This window comes from Pan troglodytes, chromosome 16 (genome assembly GCF_028858775.2).
Source record: "Pan troglodytes isolate AG18354 chromosome 16, NHGRI_mPanTro3-v2.0_pri, whole genome shotgun sequence".
NCBI classification, from domain to species: Eukaryota; Metazoa; Chordata; class Mammalia; order Primates; family Hominidae; genus Pan; species Pan troglodytes.
Window position 1 is genome coordinate 9,295,037 of NC_072414.2, and position 22,820 is coordinate 9,317,856.

At 42.2% G+C, this 22,820-nt stretch overlaps 1 long non-coding RNA gene across 2 annotated transcripts in view; it reads left to right on the plus strand.

Annotated features, from left to right (window-relative positions):
- Nucleotides 1-22,820, plus strand: part of LOC104002228 (uncharacterized) — a 56,751-nt gene that overhangs the window by 33,021 nt on the left and 910 nt on the right. Inside the window, exons 1-3 of one of the 2 annotated variants that reach the window (XR_001709687.3) lie at nt 13,971-14,097; nt 21,439-21,588; nt 22,375-22,458. This is a non-coding gene — a long non-coding RNA (uncharacterized LOC104002228). Of the gene's footprint in view, nt 1-13,970; nt 14,098-21,438; nt 21,589-22,374; nt 22,459-22,820 lie in introns of those variants that run through there. The other variant, XR_674423.4, reaches the window with a different exon arrangement.

A 22,820-nucleotide genomic window follows, 5' to 3' on the forward strand; every position in this document is an offset into this window, starting at 1 on the left:
TAAAGGCATTCATTCCTTTTGCAAAATTTTTGTGTCACCCTGAAGTTATCTCCTGTTTGACAAAGAAACAGTACATCGGCTGTTTATTATACTGCAGGAACAAGGGATGTGGAGCAAAAGCAAGCAATTAATGTGTGTAAGCAGGCAAGGGTCTAATTCAGATTTTTCATTATTTCTGTCACTAAAAATGCTGGATGCTGAAATCTCAAGGGGCCTGGTTACAGATACTTCTCCAGTGAACTAGAAAGCATGTTTCTGTCCCCACGGAGCACTAGACAATGGTAGAACAGGGACAGTATCCCTGCAGCAAATACTCCCGTTGGTCCAATGCAACTCTAAAGCACCCCAGGGCAGGCAGTGTGGGGGTGCCCTGGGCTGCAAAGGGTGAACTCATCTTAATTCCTCTCTTGGGGAAGAAGTCTCGGTTCCACTCTTCAAATGTCTCTGTGTTCCCTTGGTCTCTGGCTTTGGTTTGGAGAGTCTTCCTTTTCCATGCTCTTCCTTAACTATATGTGAAGGAGATGCTGGGATGAGCTCCCTCCAGAGGGAAAGGGTGCAGTGGGTTAGGTGGTCATGGATCCTGTTATACCTGGAACACACTCAGCCTCCTGGTTCCTTCATCAAAAATGTATCTGGTTTCTGATCTACCTGATTCCAGGGAGCAGAGTGTACCATGGCCCACACCCACATCCTTTCAACATGATCTCCGGGCTTCTTCCTTTTCTTGCCTCCAAGGTGAGTGCCACTCAATTTAGTGGCCAGGAACCTATGTTGCTTTTGTTGGGAGGGCACAAAGGTTATGCCTAACCCTCCATCCTGATTTTAATCCAATTGAAAGAAACATACTTTTAATCCAACTGAAAAAACACACTGAGTATCATACATTCTACCTCTACTTCTTTTCCTGAAGCATTTTCGATGATTAAAAGTTTGCAGTAGGCATTTGAATTTGCAAGGTTTTCTCAATCATTTACTGTTTTGGAGTCAAGAACATGATCGTCCCCTTGCCAAGCCCTGAGTTTTTGGATGTCCTGTGCTTCTTTTTTCTCAGGCTTGCACACTGGTCAATTCTTCCCTAAGCTCCCCTCTGTCTTTAATACCTTACCAAACACAGCCGACAGCAATCAACACCACCACTACTGCTGTGTGTATTGACTGCTAGAGCTACAAATCCACTCAATTCCTCTTCAGTTATTGCAGGGGAGGATTTTAGCAAATGTTTGGCCACTGCTTAATAAAGAGAGCCCTCTCCAGTATCCTTAGCACCTGCCGCCTTATTATCATGGAAATGCCACACACTCAATGTTTTTGTTACAGGTATACTCTTCTTCATGTGACAGTTCCTGCATTTTCAGGGCAGATTAGATAATGCTGCCTTAGCAAACAATGCCCAAATCTCAGTGAGTTTAAGCAACAGTTTATGTCTTGATTATGCCCCATGTCCAACAGAGGTCAGGACAGACTGGGTAGGGAACGGCCCTACTCCCCAGGCATCTGGGCTGACAGGAGGCTGCCTGGGCTCATTGTTCCATGTGATGCTCAATAACGAGGCTGCATGACTTGCCATGGAGGTGAAGAGAGAGGACACTTGTGCCAGGCACAGAAGTGCTTCCACCCAGACGTTCCATACATTTCCTTGGTGAAGGCAGGGCGCATGGACACCCCCAACATCAAGGGAGTCTTTGGCTGGCAAGAAGTCCCTGGAAAGTGCTGATAATACAGCCCATTGGAAGGGAGAACATTGGACAAGTGATCTGAGAGACAAAACAGAGAGCTTGATTTTTTTTTTTTTTTTTTTGAGAGTGAGTCTCACTCTGTCACCCAGGCTGGAGTACAGTGGTATCTCGGCTCACTGCAACCTCCGCATCCTGGGTTCAGGCAATTCTCCTGCCTCAGCCTCCCGAATAGCTGGGATTACAGTTGCCTGCCACCATGCCCAGCTAAGTTTTGCATTTTTAGTAGAGACAGGGTTTCACTATGTTGGCCAGGCTGGTCTTGAACTCCTGACCTCAAGTGATCCGCCAGCCTCGGCTTCCCAAAGTGCTGGGATTACAGGCAAGATCCACCGTGCCTGACTGAGAGCTTGATTGTTAATCATCTTACTTCGTTTTGCTTTGGAATTATTTGGTATATAGATTTATTTCTGAAGGATAAACCCAAATCATCACATGCTGAGCTAAGCCTGCCTAATAACACTGGCACCCAGCATGGGTCCTGTCAGTGCTGAGCATGGCAGAGGAGAAAACTCCGCTGGAGACTGCATTTCGGAGGCGTGGAGGATGGGAGCACCTTAGATGTTCCATTAGTTGAATGTGCTTTGGCATGTGGCTGCCCCAAGCACATCAGACCCATGTAAACATGATTGTGTGTATTCATTTTGTTTGTTTATTTTTTATGCATATGGAAATGGAGGAGGGGAGACGAAACTGGTCTGTCTTATTTTCCCTTGCTTAGAAATCGTTACACCAGTTACTATGTTTTTGTCAGCTCCCAGAGAGAGACCCAAACGTCATTTTTGGGAGGACACACTGCACCCTTTGAAATGAACCCCTCTCTACCAATATTTAGCCTCCAACTTCATAATGTCCCAGAAGAAACACATTTGACTGCTGGAACTCTGAAAGCACATGCTTTGTGGATTCTCGTGTAGCAGTTTGTTGCTTCTCTAAATGGTACAATCCAAGAGGATGTCTTGACTTAAGGTTATTGCTTTTTAAATAGCTCAGGATACCTGTAAATTTTCACCAGAGTCCACTTCACATTGCTAGGTCTGTATTTGTCCCTTAAGGTTTGAATGTTAAGAAGAAACAAAATTGTATGGGTATGGCCCTTATCAGTAAGTCATAAAATTCTGAGTCTTGGCCGGGCGCCGTAGCTCAAGCCTGTAATCCCAGCACTTTGGGAGGCCGAGTTGGGCAGATCACGAGGTCAGAAGATCGAGACCATCCTGGGTAACACAGTGAAACCCCATCTCCACTAAAAATACAAAAAAACTTGCCGGGCATGGTGGTGGGTGCCTGCTTAGTCCCAGCTACTCAGGAGACTGAGGCAAGAGAATGGCATGAACCCGGGAGGCGGAGTTTGCAGTGAGCCGAGATCGTGCCACTGCACTCCAGCCTGGGTGACAGAGTGAGATTCCGTCTCAAAAAATAAAATAAATAAATAAAAATAAAATAAAATTCTGAGTCTTGTACAGCCAGATAATATACGCACAAACTAGTCTTTTCTGTATTTGAAGCCCTTTCCTTGCTAGTGCTCCTCTGAGGATAAAAGGACTGCATCCCTGGACCCATCCTTTGATGAAAGGGCAGCTGCCCCTCTCCATTCCCTGCAGATTCCAGCGTGTCACCAGAGCTGAACCAGGAGCCAGCTGGGAAGATGGGAGGCCTTGTAAGGCAGGAAAGCCATAGCCCACTCTGAAACAAAGACAGACTTGTGGGGCAGTCAAGCTGGACTAGGCACGTGAGACCATCCTTAGTGCTGGGGTCCAGAGCAACCAAGTCAGGTCTCTATGTCAAGTCCACATGGGCAGCAGAGGAAGGGGGAGGCAGGGTGGCAGGGGGAGGTTCCATGACCTGTGGAACCTGTTCACTGAGTTGATCACTCACCCCCAGTCAACAAACATCTCCTGAGGACATTGAGCTTGTGGCATCATCCCAAGGGCTGGGGCTGCGACATTGAGAAAGACTCTCACCAAATGCACATTCTACTGGATGGAAGATTAACAAAGAAATGAGTAAAAATGAAGACTAAAAGCCAAGATGAGCATTTCAAAGGCATGATGGGTGATAACCGAGAAGACTCCTTTCGGTGGCAGTGTGGCAACCCGTGGCCCTCCTACAACCCACCGTGTCTTTTGCCGGGTGCACACCTGGCCACACACACATCTCGGTCTCCATGGGGCAGGTGTGACCGTGTGGCTGAGTGCCAGCGGGTGCATGTGAAGGAAGTGGTGGGCCTCCTTTCCAGGCCGACCTAAAACCCTCCCACGCGCCATCTGCCCTGTTCTTTCCTTTTCTAGGGGCTAAAATACAAAAGGGGAAGAAAACAGACTAGGATTTGGTACTGATCACTTGTACGGACTGAATTATGTCCCCATAAAGTTTGGATGCTGAAGTTCTAATCCCCATGTGACTACAGTTGGAGGTGAGGCTTACAAGGAATGAGGTAATTAGGGGTTAGGTGATGTCATAAGGGTAGGGACTTGATGTGACATGATTAGTGCCTTATAAAAAGAAACATCAGGCCAGGCGTGGTGGCTCATGCCTGTAATCCTGGCACTTTGGGAGGCCGAGGCGGGTGGATCACCTGAGGGCAGGAGTTTGAGACCAGTCTGGCCAACATGGCAAAACTCTGTCTCTACTAAAAATACAAAAATTAGCCTGGCATGGTGGCATGCACCTGTAACTCCAGCTACTCGGGAGGCTGAGGCAGGAGACTCGCTTGAACCCAGGAGGCAGAGGTTGCAGTGAGCAGAGATCGTGCCACTGCACTCTAGCCTGGGCTACAGAGCAAGACTTCATCTCAAAAAAAAAAGGGGGGGGGGAAAAGAAACATCGGGGGCTCTAGGGAAGAGTCTGCTTCTAAGCCTGATATGGTTTGGATTTGTGTCCCCTTCAATCTCATGTTGACATGTGCTTCCCCAGTGTTGGAGGTGGGGGCTGGGGGAGGTACTGGATAACAGGAGTATATCCCTCATGAATCCCCTGGGTGACAAGTGCATTCTCCCTCTGAGTCCACATGAGATCCAGTTGTTTAAAAGAGCCTGGGCCCCTCCTCTCACTCTCTTGCTCCGGCTCTTACTATGTGATGGGCCTGCTCCCCCCTTCACTTTCTGCCATGGGTGTGAGGTTCTTGAGGCCTCCCCAGAAGCAGATGCTGGTGCCATGCTGGGACAGCTGCAGAACTGTGAGCCAGTTAAGCCTCTTTTCTTTATACATTATCCAGTCTCCGGCATTCCTTTATAACCATGCCTGTACACATGGCCTAACACATGGGCCAAGGAATCACCAGCAGCGGCTGCTGCTCCAACTTGTCCTTTCAAAACAGCATTTAGACACATCACTCCTCTGCTCTGATACTTTCCTCAGAGACAACGCCACACTTCTGCCAGGGACTGTGAGGGTCTGCAGGGCCTGGCTCTGTCTGCCTCTCCTCTCACACCAAGCACAGGGCAGCTCCAGGGCCTGGCTCTGTCTGCCTCTCCTCTCACACCAAGCACAGGGCAGCTCCAGGCCCTTTGCACTTAGTGTCCTTTCTTCCCCGACAGCTCTCCCTCCCAGATCTGCATGGGGTAAGTCCCTCTTCAGTGCCTGGACGTCTCCTCATCCAATACCCCAATCCAACCTCTAGTGCAAATATCCAGTCTACACCAGTGCCCACGCCTACCAGAGCCCTCGATTCACATTCCCTCTCATCCTTCAGAGCACCGGTCATGATCTGACACACCTGGGATTGCTTGCTATTCGTTGACAGTTGGCTCCTGTCACGGGGACACAAATCCCACAGCAGCAGGGACTTCACCTGCTCTCTGTGGATCTCCATGCCCAGGTTCCTGGACAGGAACCAGCCTTGTGACAGCCACTCAGTGAGGAGCTATGATGACCAAATCAGCATCTGAGTCAGAGAAGCTGTGATGTTTCTCCAGCTCCCAGGCAGCTCTCTCCCCACTGCCCTGTCACCAGCCCTGAAGCCCATTACCCAGCACCATCCCCCAAACACAAAACCTCTGGTTTATAAAGGAGACCCCCTTCTACCCTTCACTGAAGAGTAGGACTAGTGTGGAGAGCAAGGGGTCCATGAAGTGTATCCTTAACTTCCAAGCGGAGATGGCTTGTGAAGTTTTGTCCTTTCTTTAAAGTGCTCAAGATGTGTAAGTGTTATTTCTTGTGGCTATTCTAACAAATTTCCACAAACCGAGTGGTAGAAGACAACAGAAATGTATTCGCTTACAGCTCTGGAGGCCAAAAATGCAAAATCAATACCAATGGATGGAAATCAGTGTCTGCTGGGCCATTCTCCCTCCAGAGGCTCCAGCGGAGAATGAGTCTTTCCTCTTCTGGTTTCTGGTCGCTGCCGGCATTACGTGGCTTTTGTTTGTGTCACTCCAATCTTCAAGGTCAGGACATTCAAATCTCTCTCTTCTCCATCTTCACTTGTGAGTGTGTGTTGGAGGAGTTGTGTGTGTGAAATCTCCCTCTGCCCCTCTTTTATAAGAACATTTGTGATTGCATTTAGGACCAACCCAGATCATCCAGGATGCTCTCCCCATCACAAAATCTTTAATTTATCACATCTGCAAAGATGGCTTTTATTTATTTATTGCCACATAAGGTGGCACTCACAGGTTCTAGGAATTAGGACATGAATATCTTTTTAGGGAGGTGTTATTCAGCTTACACGACATAGATTTTATAATTTCTATTAAAAGATAATTCATAGAACATTTAATGAATATTTCAAAGAGAAAAAGAAATTAGAAATCAAAGGATTAATTTTTTTTGAGAAGGAGTCTTGCTCTGTTGTCCCAGGCTGGAGTGCGGTGGCATGATCTTGGCTCATTGTAACCTCCGCCTCCTGGGTTCAAGTGATTCTCCTGCCTCAGCCTCCTGAGTAGCTGGGATCACAGGCACACGCCACCATGCCTGGCAAATTTTTGTATTTTAGTAGAGACAGGGTTTCACTATGTAAGTCAAGCTGGTTCTTGAACTCCTGACCTCAAATGATCCCCCCGCCTTGGCCTCCCAAAGTGCTGGGATTACAGGCATGAGCCACCGTGCCCGGCCTAATTTTTGGTATTTATATATAAAGTTGTATAATTTTTCTTCTCTAAATATACTTTTTCCCCCCAAACAGTATTTGCTTCTTGGAACTACTTTGAATTCGGTAGCATTCAATATGGAAAGATTAATTATAGTTACCTCTAATGAAAGAGAATATTGGCTTAAAAACTGCAGTTAAATTGCACTGCTGTAAAAATAAAATTCTATTGTTTTGTAGGAAGGAAAAGTGTTCGGTGTTCTGGTTTTATAATATATATGTTTTCACATAATTAAAAATATATACCTGTGTAATTTTTGATAATGGGAAGACCTTTTATCTTTTATATGTAATTGGTACACAGGATGTTGCATTATGCAAGTAAAATATTTGAATAGTAGTATAAGTACATCTCTAGTTATGAATTTTATCTGTTTCACTTTAAAAAGAATACCATTTTGCATTTACTCATGGATTATGGATGTATGAGAGATGCCGTTATTCTTCACTTAGTACTTTTATGTTGGTGGAGAACAGAGTCCTCTCATTATTAACAGATTTAGTTCTCTGGCAAAATCATGGAAGAGGAAGTTGAGGATGCCATGAATAATACTGAAGACTCACACATAGATCCAGAAAAATCTTCAACTGCCCCAGATTTTAAATGATTTTAGAATCTTTTCAAAACCTCTTTTTTTAAAAAAAATGCAGTTATTTGAAATGCCATCATGTGTTATTTTGGCTAAAAAGGTATTTATATTGAGAGTTGTGAAGAGAGAAAAAAATGGTGTGAAAATATATGTGGTTGAGATTATTCTAATTCCCTTTAACCCTTGAAGTTTTAAGGTCCTATTGTTTTCTTCAATCCTGGGCTTTAACAAGTCTCAAATTCCACATTTCCTCCAATTCTAGGATGTGTGTTTTTATTTTTATGCCTTAGCACTTCTGAAGTTGAGAAACTTTGCTATAAAGGAAGGAATAAATTGTGATGCCCTGGGGGGAGTCCTTCTCTGTCCAGGTAAAAACAGACCCTGGAGAAAGGGTTTTTTTATTTGATTATCATCTTTGAGATATCTTCTTTGCCTGTTTCATAGGGAGTTGACTTGTGCAGTTATTTTCTGACTCTTAACTGTTGATTAAAATGCCTTGTATGAGACAACAGTATAATTCCCCATTGAAACAGAACAGCAAATCAGTGTGCCGCTCATCACAGCCAGCAGCATTACTCTAGGTGGTAGGCATCGTGGAGGTTCCTGGGAGAGGCCCTACACATTATGTGTTAGGGAAGGTTGTCATCTTCAAGCCTGGTCATCCTAGCATTGAAAACCTCTGCCAAAACATTGCGATTCTATATAATATTGGGAAGCAATTCTCCATGACTTTAGCTGTGGTGCCTCCTGACCCCTGAAAGGCTTTCAGCTCAGCATCAACTCTATGGCCAGGGGTGTTTGGATGATAGAACTGCCCCTTCCTCCTTGTAGGCCAGTGTGGAGTCTCAAATTGCTAGCACATCCTGCTCTACCTGAATTAATGCTTCCACAGTGGAAAGGTCAATACAGAAACATAAGGAGAACACCTCCTCGCCTTCTTAGGTATCCCTGGGAATTGGGCCAATTCGATCCCAGCCTCTGTTGGTCAGACTAATCACAGAGGCTGGCAGAGTGACATGCTCATGGGAAAATTTGCCAAAAGTCATGATGTATAGAAATGATGTGTGGATTGTGTTTGGTGACAGTTCACCCTAGGTCTCATGTTTCTTCAGGTCTTGTGAGCAAGGCACTGCCTCCCCTATGTTTAGCCTTATCTTTCCAAGAATGTTTATTTTATTTATGTATTTATTTAGAGATGCAGTCTCACTCTGTCCCCCAGGCTGGAGTACAGTGGCGTGATTGTAGTTCACTGCAGCTTCAAACTCCTAGGCTCAAGGCATCCTCCTGCCTTGGCCTCCTGAGTAGCTGGGACTAGGGGTGCGTACCCCCACACCCAGCAGAAGGATGTAAGTGTCTACAAATAGAGTGGGCAGCCTTGAACAGTAGAGCTAGCATCTCTCCCTAAGGAGCAAACAGCAGGCAAGCTTACTGCCTGTGGGAAATCATTTGCAATTTTAAAATCAGGGTTCCTCTTTTGTAAAGCCACTAACCAAATGTGCAGGTATCATCTGTCATCTGTCTCTTTCTCTGTTATTCTATGGAATTGGGGCTCAGGAAACTCTCACAAAAATGCTAATAGTCTGGCTACTGCTATTGCTGTGAGTAATATCCGATCCTTCATCTCTGACACAGGAGTCTTGTGTCTTCTGCCAGGTTCTGTGAAACATTGAAAGGCTAACATATTAGCTTGCAAGCATGGTGAAATCTCAGGCCCTTCATTCTTCTTGACCCTTGTATATCAAGAGTTATGAAGGGAAACAAGAGAGACAGAGGAACAGAAAACCATGTGGAAAAAATAACAAAAGAAGATTGGTTTCAATGAGAATAAAGTTTGGAGAGTGAGAAAATTCTTTCAGTTGTTTGACTATTTATATTTTTCTACCTTGCAACACGAAGTATTTCTCTATGGTTTATTTTTATAATATTTAGAACCAGAATCATCCTTTATTTCCACTTCTCTTCTTATGTATTTGAAATGATAAAGGAGCAGCCATCATCCTAAGTTATTTAGGCTATTTTTTTTTTCTAAATCTAAGTAGCCACTATGCCAGAGAGCAATTAGGCTTTTTCTTGATCTTCCCAGAGTAAACAGTACTTTTATGAGTGGGAAGTGAATTCAATAATTTTCTGTCTCCCTGGTAGCCCTTCCCAGGAACCTTGCCCAGGTCATTTGTGGCAGTAACTACTTCTCTATAAATAGGCTTTAAATCAAGATTTCTGCACCCCCTCTGCCCAAGTCAAACTGGAAGTAATTGAACTGAATCTCAATAATGTTGATATTGATGAAAGAATCTGGCTGCCCTTTGAATGGCAATCACAAGCTCATTACTTGTGTTTCTTTACTGCTGTGTGAAACTATACTTCTGTCAACACCTATCACATTATATTCTTACTATTTTTTGTTGGCTGTGTCTCGAAGGCAAGTCTCCATTTTATTCATCTGTATATTTTTTACTTCCTTAGGTAGTGCCCATAAATGAATCTTTCTTCCTTTCCTTTCCCTTTCCCTTTCCTTTTCCTTTCCTTTCTTTCTGGAGGCGGACTCTTGCTCTGTTGCCCAGGCTGGAGTGCAGAGGCACAATCCCAGCTCACTGCAACCTCTGCCTCCCGAGTTCAAGCAATTCTCTTGCCTCAGCCTCCTGAGTAGCTGGGATTACAGGCATGAGCCACCACGCCCAGCTAATTTTTGTATTTCTTTTAGTAGAAATTTTTCATTAATCAATGACTGAAAACTAGGCAAAGAAAAATACATAATACAGTTGATTCTCTTTATTCACAGTAGTTAGATTCTATCAAGGGACACAAACACTGATTCACATTAGTGAATATGGAACTGTGGCTTTTAGGGGAAATACAGGGTTAGGTTGCTCTGAGCCTCTGGTTTTGTCAATTGATCAATGCCTAACCTTGTTTTAAGTCAGAATCTGTTCCAAGAAGTCGTATTTAATATGCATTGTTGCTTCATTAACATTGATCTTGAAGCCAATGGTCCTGTAACTCTTGCTTGAACGAAGCTTGAATAAAACATAGATTTTCTCCATAAGGCACATCTCAGCCTCCTTGTGCCTAAGAATGCTAAGCAACACTACTATTGGGGATTATTTTAAACAGTGCAATCACCCACACAAATGCAAAAGGCCGTGAAAAGGACACTCGTTCTCAGTATGAGAGCTGAAAGCAAAGGCAGAATACCCCCTGCTTCACTCCGGCTGGTGATGTGTGCCTTGGGTAGACTCAAAGTTTTTGCTGTTCTGGGCATGTCTGCAAATTACTGGGAAAGTGTCACAAACATAGATTTGGGGGTGACAAATAAATTTTAGTAAGTAGAAAAATTTTCAAATGCAGAACCTGCAAATAATGATGGTCAACTGTATACATACCAATTTCCCTTCTGTTTACACTTCATTCACCAGTGCAAGGTTTGAATTAAAATTGCTTCGGAGACATAGGTATTAGCACTGAACACGATGCCTGAGTTTAGGACCTTGATTAAAACCAAGCACACATTGATTAAAACCCCAACATATGTTTTATGACTGTTTCCTCTATTGTGTGTATCCAGCTGTAGAGATTTGGCTGTGCATTTCTCTATATACAGTCTTGTTCTTTTCTGCCTATGGAGAAAATGTTTAAAGCATATTAATGTCTCCTCTTCTATAATAAACAGGAAAGGATGGACACAGAATGGACCAGGAGTCATCTAAATAGATACCAAAAAATTAGGAATTACAGCAAACAGGAAGAGCTGATGAGACCAATGATCACTTCTCATAACTTGGTGGAAAGAGGAATTTGGCACGAGGGATGATGGATTAACCACTTGTCTCATGAAGGAAGGTATTGCTGCAGACAGACTACATCATCTCCTGGCATGGACAGCCTCTGAATTACTAATAGTTCAATACTATGAAATAAGCTTTTGTAGGTCAAAAATAGACATTTTTGTGTGGCTCATGTTAATAATTAGAGTGCACTATAATAAGCAAATAGTCATCAGTGTGAGGCTCCCAGTGGCTGGCCTTTGATTGGCAGAGGTTCAGAGAGGTGGCTTCAAGGGCACAGTTGCAAATGGAAAACGAGTGGCCAAAGGGAGGGTGAGTGTCTCTGCATAGTTTATAATAGTGAGTCACACTCATTATTGAGTGTTTCCTAGACCATAGCTGGCATTTCTGCTGTGATGGCTCTGAGTGGCTACTGGGGAAGAGAGCGAACTACATGTGGGACATCTGAAAGCAATTATCTTGGTAAATGTGATATGACAACAATAAATATTCACCTTTTAAAGCAGACCTCTCAGCCTCTGGAGCCAATTTGCAAATTGGGAGATAAATGACACATACACAAATATCATTTCATTTATTAATAAGTCTTCATAGACCTATACCTGTACCCCAGGTTGGAAATCATCACCAAACATTGAACAAATGCCTGCTATGGTTAAGGCATCATTTTAAGATCTGGGGAGGACACAAAGAGGCATGAGACACAGTTATTGTCCTTCAGGATTTTAGACTGTGGTTGGAAACAGGGTATATGGTACAAAAACAGAGAGACCAGGCCAGGCGTGGTGGCTCACTCCTGTAATCCCAGCACTTTGGGAGGCCAAGGTGAGTGGATCATCTGAGGTCAAAAGTTTGAGACCAGCCTGGCCAACATGGCAAAACCCCATCTCTACAAAAAAAAAAAAAAAAAAAAAAAAACCACACACACAAAAAAATAATTAGCCATGTGTGTTGGTGCATGCCTGTAATCCCAGCTACTCGGGAGGCTGAGGCATGAGAATTGCCTGAATCCAGGAGGTGGAGGTTGCAGTGAGCAGAGATCGTGCCACTGCACTCCAGCCCAGACAACAGAATGAGACTCTGTCTCAAAAAAAATAAAATAAAAAGAAGAGAGAGAAACCAATACTCTTTTGATAATTTCTAGATTAAGACATAGAATAATAATGTATTATGAAATATTACGTGCTATTACCATATAAGTCCATCTTTGCTGTGGAGTGTAGGTGCATGGCACAGGTGTCCTGGCTCCCACACCATAGGGCTGGTCTGTGGTTCTGCTTCCACAAAGACAGTCTCTAATGCTGACTGACAGTGGGAAAACCGGGGTCTGGGCAGCCAAGATGTCCCTCTTATTCACTCAATTTCTGAACCAAAGTTCCATTGTTAACAGAAAAAATGCTAAGTATCAAGGAACGTGGCTTAAATCTGAGGGTACAAGGACTTTTCAACCCACATCCTAGAATGAGGCACACAAGTCTCCAGTCATTCCCAAGGGCGAGAGAGGAGGACAACAGCTGCCCCCCACCAGGAGCTCTCTCCTAGGAGGAAATGAGAGGACAAGACCCATGCTGAGAATTCCTGGCCCATTCTTCTGCAGAGAAGAGCCAGATAACCTCCCAGCACCCCACCTCCAGCACAGAGTGAATAAGTGAGTCATGGGAGGGCTGAGGTACCATGTGTCCTGCCCTGAGATGCAGCCCACCCTGCACTCATATCAATGAAAGCAGAAGATGATGCAAGGGTTCCCAAAACCTTTAACAACCACTTCAATATCAATCTACTGCAGACCATCATGCAAGGAGGCAAAAAAATACAGATTTGGGGTCAGAATTTGGGACCAATGAATGAAATGCTGGTTTGGACACTGTTGACCAAGTAGGACTCATGAGTTACCGTAACAATCATCATGGAGCCAAGCCTTCAGGGTTAAAAGTTCCACTCCCTCCCTCCCTATCCCTTTAATGAAATGCAATGTCCAACCACCTCACTGATAGTGGGTTCTCCATAAAGTAGCAGAACTTCCTGTGAAAACGCTGATTTCCACATATAAGTCACGGAGGTGGTGGCAGAAGAACCATGGGTTCTGTAATTGCTGCTTACAGGATAATTAAGAGCTTAATATTATAAAAGTTAATTATAAAATTATATTAATTAATTTTAATAGCCCAACGATCCTTCTGGAATTGATGTCTGAGAAGAACAAAGTCCCCAGAGAGGCCCACAGGGAAAAGGTCGAGTCAGACAGAAGTTTTCAGGCCCAGAGCTGTGCCTGCTTTGTTCTGAGCTCTAGTTTGGGAAACACAGGAAGAAACGAAGAGGGACACATAGCGACAGGCACCCTTGGGCTCCTGGGGGTGGTGGCAGGAGCACATGAGTGACAGCTGTTTCCAAATATGGACCGATGACAAGATGCTTCCAAGAGCCAAAAGGTAGGCCTTATTAGTACTTTGTAAACTTTCTCAGGCTTACATTATACAAGGGGTAATTTTTAAAAATAATCATCATGATCTTTTCTAAATGAAAAATTTGATGATGCATTTACTATCCAAATGACTGTAATAATGAACTGCCTTCTAGTCAATTTCTAATGTAATTGGGGGATCTATGGCATAAAGCTTAAGACTTAGGCACAGTTCTCCTCCTCTCTGTCACAAGCTTCAAGCCTGATATTTTCCTGGCAACTCAAAGCCTTCTTGTAATATTGTCAGCAGCAGGTCTTCCTCCCCAAAATTTATAAAAAGTGGTTGTGTTTGGATTTGTTTTTCTTACAGATTAGGAAAGATCTTCTTTTCGTCTTTCAAGTGAAAAAGATATCTGCTAGCAAGAATAATGAGGATTTGAGAAATCACTGTGGAAAAAGAAGATTTGTTTATATGAAGCCAGTGACTTTGGCCTGACTGTCATATGTAAGCACATCTGACAGAAGCAAAGGCAAACCTAATAATCCAATGATTCCACCCCGAGCCCATGTAATTTGAGAAGTGAGCATCTTGCGGGTAGTTTAAATCAGGGGCTTTGGTGAAAGGCAGATCTTCTTCTTCATTTTTTTTTTCTTTTAAATTTTACTTTTAGAAAACCCTGCAGAACATGCAGGTTTGTTACACAGGTAAATGTGTGCCATGGTTGTTTGCTGCACCTATCAACCTGTCACCGAGGTACTAAGCCCCGCATTCATTAGCTATTTTTCGTAATGCTCTCCCTCCACTAGCCCCCACAACCGACAGGCTCCGATATGTGTTGTTCCCCTCCCTGTGTCCATGTGTTCTCATTGTTCAGCTCCCACTTATGAGTGAGAATATGCGGTGTTTGTTTTTTCGTTCCTGTGTTATTTTGCTGAGGATGGTTTCCAGCTTTATCCTTGTCCCTTCAGAAGACATGATCTCATTCCTTTTTGACTGCATAGTATTCCATGGTGTATATGTGCCACGTTTTCTTTATGTAGTCTATCATTGATGAGCATTTGGGTTGGTTCCACGTCTTTGCTATTATGAATAGTGCTGCAATAAACATACATGTGCATGTATCTTTATACTAGAATGATTTATATTCCTTTGGGTGTATACCCAGTAATGGGATTGCTGGGTCAAATGGTATTTCTGGTTCCAGATCTTTGAGGAATCACCACACTGACAGTATAAAAGTGTTCCTATTTCTCCACAGCCTCGCCAGCATCTGTTGTTTCTTGACTTTTTAATAATTGCCATTCTGACTGGCATGAGATGGTATCTCATGGTGGTTTTGATTTGCATTTCTCTAATGATGAGTGATGTTGACCTTTCTTTCATATGTTTGTTGGCCACCTAAATGTCTTCTTTTGAGAAGTTTCTGTTTATGTAGAAAGGCAGATCTTCTTTCCCCACTATGGGACCTTGGGTTGATGTGTCTGTGGTTCCCATGACAACTCTCAGATTTGATGATTTATTGGAAGGACTCACAGGACTCAGGAGAGTTATAGTTTGTGACTGTGAAAGGACACAGATTAAAATCAGCAAAGAGAAAAGGCACACAGGGAAAGGTCTGAGAGAAAAAAAGGACACAAGCTTCAAGTTGTCTACCCCCAGCGGAGTTGCATGACAAGTGCTTAATGCCCTAGGAATGGTGTGTGACACACCTGCGAGGTGTTGCCATCCAGGGAAGCTCGTCTGGGCCTTTGGCGTCCAGGGTTTTTACTGGGGATTCGTCATGTAGGCAGGCAGTGTCTTGATAGCTGACCTTAGCTACTGAGTCTCCAGCCCCACCAAGGTCCAGCTGATAGAGCACGGCCCAAAGCCCCAAGCGTACAACAAGGGAGCATCATAAGTCACACTGATAGCACAAACTATCTGAGCAAGCTGGTATAGCATGGCCCAAACCTCCGTCACACAAACATTTCTATCAGGCCTCAGACGTCATCATGCAGGAGCCCTTCAACAGCCAGTCTTTTGTCTGGAATAGTGTAAGGTTTGAGCACCAAAGCCTGCTGACTTAACCTTTTACTGTACGATTACTCTGCCTCACTGGAACTTGATTTTCTTCTCAGAAAAACTACAGTAATAAAAAGATCTTTGTGATAACTCAAAAGATTACCCTGAAGATAAAATATATGTAACATGTTCAGAATAATGCCTGACTTATATCAAAAACTCCATGTTATTTCTAAAATTTTAAACTTTTAAAAACTTTATTCCAGGGTGTGGTGAGTCTTCTGGGCTTTGCCTCATATGTCCCAGACTTGGAGCCAAAAACGTTGGTAAGCAAGGAATGCCAACTGGAGCAGACAAAAAAAATAGCCCCAGGAAAAAAAAAAGCCCCAAGAAAAGACTACTTTCTCTAACCAAAGGAACAGAAAAGGGGCATCCTAGCCAGTTAGAATACTTTTAGGCAATAACTGCTCTGGAGCAGCTGAACATCACAGAGAAACTGTGGCTTCACATCTACCCCTGCCAGCAAAGGCTGACTGGGGAGCCTATACTGCCACCACGGCTAGGCTGTAACAAGCTACCTAAACCACTCTGGGGTGATGTCAGAGCAGGCGAGGTAGGGACCTGGGACTTCCATCTCTGATGGGTACTAATGGGCACCCTCCCACACACACCAACATCAGTGGAGACCATGTAAACAACCAGGACTTCCAGGATATCATGATGAGAAGTGAAGCCAGCTGGACTTCCTGGGTCGAGTGGGGACTTGGAGAACTTTTCTGTCTTACAAGAGGTTTGTAAAATGCACCAATTAGTGCTCTGTAAAAATGCACCAATCAGCGCTCTGTAGTTAGCTAGAGGTTTGTGAATTGGACCAATCAGTGCTCTGTAAAATTGGCCAATCAGTGCTCTGTAAAATTGGCCAATCAGTGCTCTGTAAAATGGACCAATCAGTGCTCTGTAAAATGGACCAATCAGCACTCTGTAAAATGGACCAATCAGCAGGACATGGGCGGGCACAAATAAGGGAATAAAAGCTGGCCACCCCCAGCCAGCCGCACATACGTTTGGGTCGTGTTTTATATGTTGGATGCTTGGTGCTTTCCTTCTTCAGAATAAATCTTGCTGATGCTAACTCTTTGGGTGTGTGCCACGTTTAAGAGCTGTAACACTCACTGTGAAAGTCGCGGCTTAGTTCTTGAACTGTAGTGAGCGAGACTGTGAACCCACCAGGAGGAACCAACTCTGGACTCGATGTTACAAACACCTCTATCCTGGTCAGATGGGATGTGTCGTGAAAAATCAGGAGTTCCATCACTGCCCAAGGGTAATAATCACACAACATCTCCTGCTCCAAGGTGCCAGTGGCTGCCACGTGGGTAGCAGTAAAGGCACTCTGGGGTCCAGCCAGGGTGCTATCAGCAGCCTCCTCTACCCAACCATTAGTAACAAGGATGGTGTGCTTCCATCAAAAGCCAATGAAGGTTGAGTAAAGAGGAAGGTGCTGAAAAATGTTGCAAAAAGCAATTACTGACGATATCTTCAATTAAGCAAAAACTATAAACATAGAGGTACAGGATGCCGTGCAGACCACGAAAAGGATGAACCCAAAATGATCCACTCCAAGGCTTGTCGATGTTGAACTTTTGGAAACCAAAAATAAATTTTAAAATCTTGAAAGGTGTGAGAAACAGTGCTTTACTTACAAGAGAAAATCAATTTGAATGACAGCTTATTCCTCACGATAAGCCATGAAAGCAGCACACTTTTTTATGTGCTAAATGAAAAATATTTTCAATGTATAGTTCTATAGCCAGCAAAAAAAAATGCCTCCCAAAATAAGCTTCATCTCAAGGATAATAGGGAATTTTGTTTATTTCTCCCTCATCTTAATCAAAGTCCCCATTTTATACCCTGGAATTAATCCCTTACTATAGTTAATGGCAATGGGAACAACCAGATTCTGTAGATAAAACCAACTGTTAGCCAAATGGATGTGTTTACTCAAGTCTTGTGGTCCAAACATGCCAATAATAAAACACCTTGACATTGGTACCTTTCCCAAGGGTGGAATTACTTTAAATCCTGTTATTGTGTAGAATTATGCTATATTTAATTTATATGATGTTAAATTTGCTTTTGTGAAAACTCATTTAGGAAACTTTTTATATCCTTTTTACTTCTGGAACTGTCACATACACACTTTCAAAATATAGCAGGTGAGTAAACTGTGAACATCTTCAGCGGCTGGATTATCTACTTGAACTACATTGTAGAGCTTACTGCTCAAAGTCTAGTCCCTAGCCACATATGGTTATTTAAATTTAAACTAAGTAAAACTAAAATTTACTTGCTCAATCACAGTGGTCACGTTTCAAGTGCTCAGTGTGGCCAATGGCTGACATATTGGGTGCACAGATAGAAAATATTTGTATCATCCTCAAAAGCTCTATTGGCAATGCTATTTCACTGGGCTATCTGGTTCCTTTTATTTCTTGGGTCATATTTCTCTTCTTAGAGCATAGGGTTTTTTTTTACATGAATTATGAATTTTGGAATCTAATAATATCAGATTTTAGGTGTAAGTAAGTAATATATGATGTATTCATGTTACCATCATACAACAAATCCGCTTTTGCTTCAACATTTGCCATCTTTTCTCGGTCTCTCTCTCTGCCAGAAAAGTCCACCTGCCCACTGGAAATTTTGATATGAAGTGTCCAGTAAGTGCTTTTCATTGTACTTTCAGGAGGAAACCAAAATAAAGTCTTAAGAAATTTATGGTATAAAGTACATAGGTTTGGTTAAACTAGCCTTCTCTCAACACATACATACACATAACAAAAGGTAAATAACATCATGCAAAATTCAAAGGTCCCCAAATTTTTCTGTGGGCTTTTATTTACATGTTAATAGCATTTTATTGAAAGGCTTGAGTGTTTCTCTTCTTGCTGTCTAAAATGCCTTCGTAGTGCTCTCATGCAATTGTTTAGAACCAGTTGCTATAGTTAGCACAAACTTAATTGAAAAATTATACATGACTACCCAAATAAGTAATGGGAAATAAAATTATTAAGATTAACTTCAATAATTAGTTGTGACTAGTTCTGCTATGTCAAGGAATGTTTTACTCAAGCAACAACATAAAATATTCATGAATTCTTAAAGATGGTGATGCTGGGTTTCTGGCATCAAATATAGCTCTATGGTTAGGAAATAGCTTCAAATGCAGCACACCCTCAGGCACAGTATCAGTGTGTGGATCATTACAAAGGGAACACTCTAGTGAATCTACAGAATCGAATCCAAGAAAGCTGTGCATTGGCTTCAGTAAATGGAGCCAATGCAGTAAATGGATGGCTTCCATCCACCAGTAAATGCAGAGGCCATGTTGACTTGCCCTCCTTATTTTTCCCCAGTGTACCACCACTTAACTCCAGCAAAATGGATTCTCAATGACTTCTTTAATTGCTGCTCGAATTTCATTAGGTCTGTCGTCCCCAAGCTTTAGAGTGCTTATGTATCAGCTGCAGAGCTCACCAAAATGCAGATTCCTGAGCTGTATCTTAAGAGATTCTAATTCATTCAGTCTGGGTAGGACCCAAGAATCTGCATTTTGGAAAGCACTGCCATGTCATTGGATGCAGATGTTCCATAAACCACCCTTTGAAAAGCATGAACCAAACTCTCCCTTTCTTCATACATTCTCTAAGCTAAATTTTTAATCATTTTGCAACGGACAAGAGCATGAGTTAGGAAACTAGGCAGGTTTGGGTTAGAATCGTACATCTCTACCTAGTCTTATTAACGTTGGACAAGTTACTTATTATTTTTAATATTGAGGTTTTCCCCTCATATTGTTGTAGTTGTATTTGTCTTTACCACTATCTTCAGTGGCCATCATCAGTTTAATAACGTGCACAGTTTCTATTAAGAATCTTATGGAGGCAGAATTTCTTCTAGGCAGCTGTGTAGCATCCTTTGAAATTAGCCTAGTAACCACTAGAGACACAGGTATTTTTTTTCTATAGCTTTAAAAAGTATTACTCTTTTTTCTCTCTCTTACTTTTTCTCTTCTCTCTCTTTTTTTTTCCTTTCTTCCTTCCTTCCATTCTGATGTATGTTGTTAAGACTATAATTTCTCCTATATTCCCCAAAATATCATAATCTAGCAACCTGCTAGATTCAAGTCAGAAATTTCATTTCTGGAGTTTTTCAAAGGTCCATAGTCTACCTTTGGGTTCATTGAACTAGGGTTATTTTATTGGCACAGATTTTTAAAGATTGTTAAAGTTAATGTGTTTTGACTTCTGCTCCTAGCGTCTTCTTGGTGGTCCCATAAAAAGAAAACTGTCCTAAGTGACTCAACCACAGCTCAGAAACATCACATCTGCATCATTACATAAGAATACTTTCTGATGTATTTTTAAGCACTCTATTCATAATGTCGGTCTTTAATTCAACTTGCATGCTGTGAAATTGGTCTGTTTTATATTTGTTGAAAACTCTTCATCTTATTTTTGCTTGAGTCCAGCAGTTAAATCATTTTTCCCATTTTTTACGGATTGACGTGTCAGGAAATTGAGTAATTCAGCTAATTAAAAGGTCTAAACCTCATCCCAGGTAATTGATTCACTAGAGAAAATGGAAGAAAGATGTGATATAAATAGCAATGCATTCTTGATACTCTTTTGGTCTCTTTTTATTGATTCAGCACATAGTTGTGAAATTCTAATCTGTCTGAGTCGCCTGGCTCAGTGGGTTCTTCCTGAGTGCATGCACATATGTGTAGATTACATACATACAACTGTCACATCAGATTCCAACTATGACAGTAGTATGAGGTTAATCAACTTGTATTCTTTCCTCTATTTTTATAAAAAGCCAGAGAAAACACTGGGAAAATGGCTAGGCAGGCCTGAGGCACAATGGGTTTATGACTCGTTCTTATATGTGTGTAACAGGGTCTCACTGTCACCCAGGCTGGTGTGGTCATAGCTCTCACTGCAGTTTTGACCTCCTTCGCCGAAGCCTCCTGAGTAGCTGGAACTATAGGTGTGCACCTCCACACCTGGCTTTTTTTTTTTTTAATTTTTTTTTTACAGAGATTGGGGTCTCACTTTGTTGCCCAGGCTGGTGTCAAACTCCTGGGCTCAAGTGATCCTCCAACTTCAGCCTCTCAAAGTGCTAGGATTACACATGTAAGCCACTGCACCTGGCCCCATTTTTTATATATACTGAACAACTGGCTTCATAAGAAGAAAATCCAGGACCTTGTGTCCTGACCAAAATAAATTAATAACAAATTTTAAACCAGCAACACATTTTTTCTTTTTCAATGAATTACATTGACATTGATATATTCATTATTTCATTTTTATCCTTGTTTTTAACCTTTACTTATTTCTTTTTTAAAGCTTTATTGGGAGGTATAACTAATATATAAAATCGTACATATCTAATGTATACAATTTGATGAGTTTGGATATATGCTGTCTGTGATCTCATCACCACAATCAAGATATTAAATATATCCATCACCTCCCAAAGTTTCCTTGTGTTCGTGTGTATATGTGTGTGTGCATGTGTGCATGTATGTATATATGTGTGTATGTGTGAGCGTGTGTGTATATGTGTATGTGTGTGCGTGTGTGTATATATGTGTGTATGTGTGTTGACGTATGTATATATGTGTGTATGTTTGTAGTAAGAACACTTAGCATAAGATGTATCCTCTGAACATATTTTCAAGTGTTAACTATCTGCACTATGCTGTACAGTAGTTCTCTAGGACTTACACATCTTGCATAACTGGAACTTTATACCCATTTTCTTTTTCTTTTTTAGGAATTTCAAAATGCTGTATTTGTATTCATTTCTAAGTACCTGGACGATGCCATACTCCAACTTTACGCAGTAATAAAAAAGAACCCATCCAGATATCTGTTCCATCAGTGAAGGCCATTTGATAAAAAAAAGTTCATATCAGTCATACCGGTAAGAGAAATACTGGTATATAAGGAGATAAGTGAAAGAAACTATTTATAAAACAAGAAAATCTGTCACAAACTTGAGCAGACTTCAGCACACACTGTGTCATGCTAATTTGTGATGAAATATAATAGAAATTTTAAGGCAAAGGACAAAGTAATTTGATCCAGGTCTTGTGTTTGAATGTTCCCTGATCGATGCAACAGAAAAAAAATATTAAACGCTAATCAAGGATATTTGTTTAGGTGTGTGATAATGATATTGTAATTATGTTTTGATTTACTTTTATTTTTGTTGAAGTATATTTGACAACTGTGTATGTTTAAGGTATACAATTTGATCATTTGATATACAGATACATTGTGAAATAATCACCACAAACATGTTAATTAACGTATCCATCATCTCACATAGTTACCTTTTTTCTTTTTGGGTGAGAAGCTTAAGATCTGTCCTCTTAGCAAATTTGAAGTATACAGTAAGGTATCATTAACCATAGTCACTTTGCTGTGCATTAGGCTTCCAGGTTGTATTCATCTTGCTAACTGAAATTTGTGCCCCTTGACCAACATTTTCCCATTTCCCCCAATAACAAATATTTCATTTTTTAATCAACAAATTTGAATATGTTTTATGTTGCAATTAGAAACAATTGAAACAAAAGCCCTCCTCTCTGGGGCTCTGGTCTGAGAGACAGAATATAAAAGTTACAATGTCACATAAGGAGAACAGCATGAAATCTGAAGTGTAGCCTGGATTTCAGACATCCTGGTATTCAATTTCTCATGCCAGGCATTTGGCACTGCTGGGTGTTTGCTCCATCTGAACTCAATTCTTGTCACCATCTTCCTGGACTCTGAAACTTGTTCCTCCTTGGTGAGTTCAAAGACAACTCTTTCTTTGAGGCCTTCCCTCATCCTTCTTCCTTTATCAACTCCATGTTACCCTCAACTTTTCTCAAGACAAAATCAGTCATTCCCTTCCCTGAGCTCCCCAAATACTTAGAACGCACCTCTGAATAGCGGCGCCCCATTTTAAGACAGGTGTGGCTTATGTTGTTTGTTCCTCTGATTTGACTACGACCTCTGGGAAGGCAGGGTCCAGCCACTCCATGCGCTTGCAGATCCTCTGGTCCTCCATGGGTACTCAAATACATGTCCTGGGTTGTGCTGACTCAAACAGGAGGAGAGACATCGCCCCCAGGCTGCTGTGCACCCTGTGTCTGCCCCAGCTCGCCT